Genomic DNA, 6,896 nt, shown 5'->3' with positions numbered 1-6,896 from the left:
TCAGCTGCTAGGCAATGGAAGTGGAACCAGAACCCAGGCGGTGTGGTTCCAGAGCTTGTGTGCTTGCTGCTGTACCTTTTAATGTCACATTCCCAGAATGCAATACAGCGTGGTGGGGGCTCCTCAACCAAGAAGGAGCAAGCTCTTACCATGTGCTAGGCAGAGTTCCTGCCGTGGTGGGCTTAGAGTCTAGTGCAGGGAGACAGAAGATAAACCAATAAATAAATAAACAGTACATTAGGTTGCAAGGAGCAGTTGGGCGCAGTAGCTTCTGCCTATAATCCCAGCTACTCAGGAGGCTGAGGCAGGAAGATTGTTTGAGTCAAGGAGGTCGAGACCAATCTGGGGAACAAAGTGAGCTTCCCCCATCTCTAAAAACCTTTTTTTTTAAGTTGCAATGAATGCTTTGAAGAAAAACAAAGCAGGGTAGTGTGCTGAGAGTGGTGAGGGTTTATTTATTTATTTTGCATTTATTTATTTGTATTTAATTTGCATCTATTTATTTTGCATTTATTAATTGCATTTATTTATCTTTAAAATTGGGCTGGGCCTGGTAGCTGATGCCTGTAATCTCAGTACTTTCAAAGGCTGAGGCAAGAGGATCACTTGAGTCCAAGAGTTGAGGACCAGCCTCTGCAACATAGTGAGATCCCATTTCTACAAAAAATACAAAAATTAGCTGGTCATAGTGGTGTGTGCTTGTAGTCCCAGCTACTCAGGAGGCTGAGGCAAGAGAATGGATTGAGACTGGGAGGTCAAGGCTGCAGTGAGCCATGATCACACCACTGCACTCCAGCCTGGGCAACAGAGCAAGACTTTGTCTCTATACATTTTTATTGTATATATTTATATATTTATGGTGTACAACATGATGTTTAGATTGGGCTGCTATTTTTAACAGAATGGTCAGAGACAGCCTCATGAAGAGCTGCTATTTTTTTTTTTCCAGACAGGTCTTGCTCTGTCTCCCTGGCTGGAGTGAAGTGGCATGATCATGGCTCATTGCAGCCTGGACTTCCTGGACTCAGGTGATCCTCCTGCCTCAGCCTTCTGAGTAGCAGGGACTACAGGCATGCACTACTACTCCCAGCTATTTTGTTTTATTTTTATTTTTGTAGAGACAAGGTGTTACTATGCTGCTTGGGCTGGTTTTGAACTCCTGGGGCACAAGTAATCCTCCTGCCTCAGCCTCCCAAAGTGCTGTGATTACAGGTGTAAGCCACCGTGCCTAGTCTATCCTTTTTATTTTTGAGGTATGATTTACATACAATAAAGTACACTAATATGAAGAGTACAGCTCAATTACTTGTTACATTTATAGACAGCATATAAGCACCAGCCAAATTACAATTTAGAACATTTTCAGCACCAGGAAATTTCCTCTTTCCCAGTCTCTACCCGAGAGGTCACCACTATACTTATTGCTCTCACCCTCAATTAGTTTTGCCATTATCTGTCTTTTTTTTTTCACTAAACAGAATGTCAGTGAGATTCAAACATGTGGTTGTGCATGTCAGTTCATTATTATTGCTGTGTATTTCTACATGGATATTCCATGTTTGTTTATTAATTCTCCTTTTGATGGATATGAGGGTCGTTACCATTTTTGGCTATTATGAATAAAGCTGCTATAAACATTGATTTGTAGTAGTTCTTTATATATACTGGATATGAGTTTCTTTTTCAGTTTTAATTTATTTTTATCACTCTTTCTTCATGATCCAGATATTTTAAAATGCAAAGAAAATCAACTTTCAGGCCGGGTGTAGTGGCTCACACCTGTAATTCCAGCACTTTGGGAGGCCAAGACGGGCGGGTCACTTGAGGTAAGCAGTTCAAGACCAGCCTGGCCAACATGGAGAAACCTCGTCTCTACCAAAAATACAAAAACTGGCCAGACATAGGTGGCGGATGCCTGTAATCTCAGCTACTCGAGAGGCTGAGGCAGGAGAGCCGCTTGAACCCAGGAGGCGGAGGCTGTGATTTTAAAGAACTATTGCAGAGGTTTGAAGAAAATAGATTTATTAGTTAACTTATAAAGACATTAAAGAGCTTGAAACAAGCATTAAAAAGAAATTTGTACCTTTATTAGAATGTTGTTAGGCTTTAAATATGCCAATTTTGGTAATCAAATTATTGTTGTTGTTGTTTTATAAGAAATGACACTACAGAACTGCAATACTGGTCCAACACTCTTGTCTTTACTGTTTTTTTAAAAGCAAGAAACAGAATGTGAGTAATCAGAAAGCAGCAGCAGGCATCAGTTAATCCAAGATGTTAGCTCTTAGCTTCAAAAGCACTTGCAAAGAAAACCTTTTGGGGAGAAGGAGTGGAGGGGTATGGAAGCACTCCATAATAACCGGAATCCCATTAGTGTGTATGCCAAGTTTCATGGGGCTATTTTTTAAATTTATCCTTTACTTGTTCATGATTTTTCTCTCAAACACAATTTTTCTTTGACTTTTTAATCCTCAAAGTACAAAAAGTAGGAAATATAAACAAGCTCTTGCATTGCACACTTAGAAGTGTACAATTAAATAATTATAGAGCTATCTACACACTGATAAATCCATCAAATCTTGGATAATTCATTAACATACAAAATACCAGGGCACAGAAGGAACTAAAACCCACTTCTTTGTTACACATACGATTCAAATATTCAATCTAAAAAAAATACAATCACTTTCTTTCTCTTCTACATTTGCATGTTGATACACTTATTAAAATATTTCTATATAATCATGTTTGGTCTTACTATTTCAAGTCAGGTTTAAAACCTCAAAACCAGCCATCCAGACAAAACATAATGAAAAAGATTATCTCTTCTCCACCTCCCTAACCCCAATAACTATGAAGTCATTTTTATGACATGACTCCAAACACCGGATTGTGACGGCAAATGCTAGGTCCAATTTCTTCATAATCATTTTTAGTGTGGCATACTTGGTAGAACTCCGGCGTGGAAGCCAGCATTGATCCTCCAAACCAAACTGCATATGGCTGCATATGGTGTGTAACGACTTGTACATCAATAGATTTTGGCTTCAATCTACTGCCACTCAATTCCTTACTTAATTTCAGCCAGGCATCTACATACAGTTCTTTTCAAATCTCTTTGCAAGTGATATCCAAAGTCACTGAACATGGTTGAACCTACAGAGTGGACCATATTCTTATAGAGAGGCCATCTGACATCAATAGGACAATTCTGAATTACTTCACCTACAATTTCTGAGATAGGTTATGTAAAGTCTGGATTGGCAAACTCTGGATGAAAAAAAGATTTCAAATCCCAAAAATCTCTCAGAAACAACACCAATGGAAAATTCTTTCTTTGAGATAGCATTGATTCTGGTATACTGCTTAATCCATTTTGACCCATCTGTGTCATACTTGTTAAATTCCTTTATTAAATCTGGGCAGACATAATTATAGTGCTCCTTTATTGTCTTAGCAGTTTCCAGGGATTGTTTTCGAGGGATTCCTACTTCTCGGTCTCTCAGCAGTTGTGGAATAAAATATGTTATATTTCATCCTGGGATTGGAATGTGTTTAATACAGTTGGCAATCAAATACCCTTCAGCCATAACAATGACATGAGTGACACCATCTCCACTGTCTATTACTGTACCTGTAAACGTCCGTCCTCCTACTTATCTTGAGGTCCAAGATGCAGCTAAGGCAAGAGCAGCCTGCACAGCAATGTACAAGCCTGGAACACTGAAGGACTCAAACATTACTTCAGCAGTATATTCCCTGTTTTCTGGAGTATTAAGTCGAGGTTCAGACAAAATAAAATAACGGTCTTCAGTTTCTGCCCTTAAATATTTAGGATGACTTGCTCCATAAACCTTTTTGTCAGGTCCAACTTCAACTATACCATGGTGGATTGGCCACTTTGTTGCATATGTAGGTTTTTTCTACTGCTTCATCACCAATGAAGAAGTCTTGGTCATCAGTACCTTTCATCACCCTCCTTTGAGATTGATCACCCACTTTTGGTGACTCCTTAGTAGCAATACAGGAAAGGATGATCAACTGTGGTTCTATATTTCTGGCATATCCTAGTTTTGTATACCCCATGCTACAGTCCACCACACAGGCCTGCAGCCCTCCCACCATTTCCCTCCTTGCCTGCTTCTGCTGCCGCCACCATCTGCTCCATGCTGCTAGGGGACAGAGATTGGTGGTGGGAGACAGGGACTATCTGACTGACCATACACAGCTGGGCCACCCTCACCATTTGGTAGGTAGCCAGGAAGCCCAAGTAGTAGCAAGAAAGCAGCAAGTTCAGTCGGCAGCCATCACTTCTGCAACCCAGGCAGGCAGGTAGTCCTCTTTTTTGGGTATCTATATCTCAAATATTTTTTCTCTGAATGCAGTTACCTTTTTATTCTCTTAATTCATTTTGATAAAGAGAAGTTCTTAAATTTAGTGGAGTCTAATTTATCAATCTCTTCCTTTATGGTTAGTGCTTTTTATATCCTGTTTAAAAAATCTTTGCCCACCTCAAGGTCATGAATGCATCCTCCTGGCTTTTTATTTCCTAGAAGGTGCTTTACCTTTCATATTTAGGTCTATGATCCAACTGAAAGTAATGTTTGTATGTGATGCAAGGCAGGATATAAGGGTCATTGTTTTTCCCATGCAGGCAGCCAATTGCTCCTACCACTTACTGAAAATATAGCCCTTTTCTCTACTAAATCACAGCAGCAGCCTTTGCTGTAGTTAGCTGACCTGTGAGTCTGTTTCTGGGTTGCAATGATGTTTGAGCTGAAACGTGAATGAAGTAAGTGAAGGAGGCAGCCATGATGCTAAGGGAGACAGAATATTACAGGGCCTAGACTAGCGTGCGGCCTTTTCCTTGGGCAAAAATTTAAGGGGGCACCAAAAACCTCAGTAATTAAGGTAAAGAATATTTTAATGCAATATTAAAACATCAGAATAAATGTAGAAAATCCATTATAAACAATATATCAAAATTGTACATAAAGGCAGGATGGGTATTACTGACTTTTCCTTTTGTCTTGGGGTGTCCCATATGGCTTGACAAGGCACTGATGCATAGAGTGCTGAAGGTGGGATTGGGGAAGCAGCCAGGAAGAAGTGCCTAATCAGCTCTGCCTGAAGTAAGGGAGGTGGGCATCAGAGAAAGCTGCCCAGAGGAGGTGACATTTGTCCTGGTCTCAAAAGAAGAGTAGGTGCTTTCCAGGCAGTGCCTGGGGTAGGAGGGCATCCCAGGCAGAATACACTGTGAGCTCTGCCAACAGTAGGGAGGGAGAGATGGTGAGAAAAGAGGCTGGAAAGATGAGCAGAAACAAGATGGCGAAGGGCCTGTCATTCCAGCCTGAGAAGTACAGGCTTTGTTTTGAAGGTGAAGGGAAGCTATGGATGCTTTTGGTAGTGGAATTAGTATATGTGGTGTTTAGGAAGAGGTTAACCTCAGCAGGCCTCCTCCCTCTGCCGTATCCCTGTCTGCTTGAGAAGTGGAATGGAAATTACTGTCAGAGTGCAACTTCCATGAAGGGGTGAGAGCTCCAGGGGAAGGAGCCCAGAGCCAAGGACCGTGAGGCTTCTACACCAGCCTTTAGTTCCCATGGGGACCTTATCTGGGTCATTGGCTCCTTTAGCTCTTGGCTTTCCAGCTGGATGTGGGACTTCTTCTCCATCCTCTTGGCAGGTGGCCAAACACTTCCATGCTTTCTCTACTTCCATGCCACCTTCCCTGAGAAGTGGGCTCTTCTCACCCCCCATTGTCCTCTCCCTGCCTACCTGCCGCCTTAGCAGTCATAGTCTTTATGCCATGGAAATTTAAGGCTGAAAGGAGGTTTGTCCACAGACCATCTATGGTAGTGACTCTCAACTCTGCCTATCGATTGGAATCAGCTGGAAAACTTTATAAGTACTGATGCTTGGGTCCCACACACTGAGACTCTGATGTCTGAGGGATCTGGGCTGCGGCCTGGACATCTGGGGATTTCCAAGCTCCCCAGGAGATTCTAACGTGCAACCAAGGCCAAGGGCCTCTGATCCAGTGTTTCCCAAACATCACCAATAATGCCAGTGCCCTGGGATACTTGTTAAACCTACCCATTTTTGGACTCCACCCCAGAAGGGCCAGGGACAGGCTTCTTTCTGACTGGACTTAGGAGTAGAGTTCACAGCAGCTGGGTAACTCCCGTTTCCTCTTCTTCCTCTTCCTCCTCCTCCTTCTCCCACTCCTCTTACTCCCAGCCATGAGCCTCTGAACAAGCTGTGTGTGTTTGTGTGTGTGTGTGTGTGTGTGTGTGGTGCATGCTATGGGTGGAGGAGGTATGGCTAGGGGCCCCTCACAGAGCAGTTTGCCCTGGATTCCATGCTGGCAAGTTTACTGGGCAACAGGCAGATACTCAAAGCTTCAACAAACAAGTGTAGATTAAGCCTCAGCCCTGGGTGACACTGTCCCTTCCCCCTTTTTTAGCAACTGAAACCCTCCCCCACCATGACCTGAGCCAAAACATAGGAGAAGAGGGTTGAGATAGGGGTTTGCCCCCTCCCGCAATCTAGCTTTTTCCTTCCTACCTTGGAAAAGACAGTATTAGGCAGATAAGCAAAAGATTGGGTGTGGAGGTGGGTTGGGAATCAGGGACAAGGATGAAGGAAGAGAAGGGGGCCAGGCTAAAGGTGCTGGGTGGGTACTGGGGTGTGGCCCCATAGGGGGACATCAGAGACACAGAGCCAGAGGTACAAGTCCCAGTGACTGAAGCTATAACACATCCCTTTAATATCCTCTGCCACAGAGAACTGCCAAGCATCAACTTGAAGGCTAGCCATAGAAGTCTTCCAAAAATTTTTTGAGTAAATGAATATGTGGAGCTCCAGGGTTAGAAGGATATACTTCAGGGGCAGCTGTT

General features: G+C 42.8%; 1 pseudogene; it reads right to left on the bottom strand.

Moving 5' to 3' along the window:
- Positions 1-2,865: 2,865 nt before the first annotated feature.
- LOC101148580 (actin-related protein 3-like) lies at positions 2,866-4,125 on the bottom strand (annotated as a pseudogene).
- Positions 4,126-6,896: the final 2,771 nt, after the last annotated feature.

This window comes from Gorilla gorilla, chromosome X, assembly GCF_029281585.2.
Source record: "Gorilla gorilla gorilla isolate KB3781 chromosome X, NHGRI_mGorGor1-v2.1_pri, whole genome shotgun sequence".
NCBI classification, from domain to species: domain Eukaryota; kingdom Metazoa; phylum Chordata; class Mammalia; order Primates; family Hominidae; genus Gorilla; species Gorilla gorilla.
Note: the sequence above shows the minus strand (reverse complement) of the source record. Positions and strands in the feature narration are given on the sequence as shown.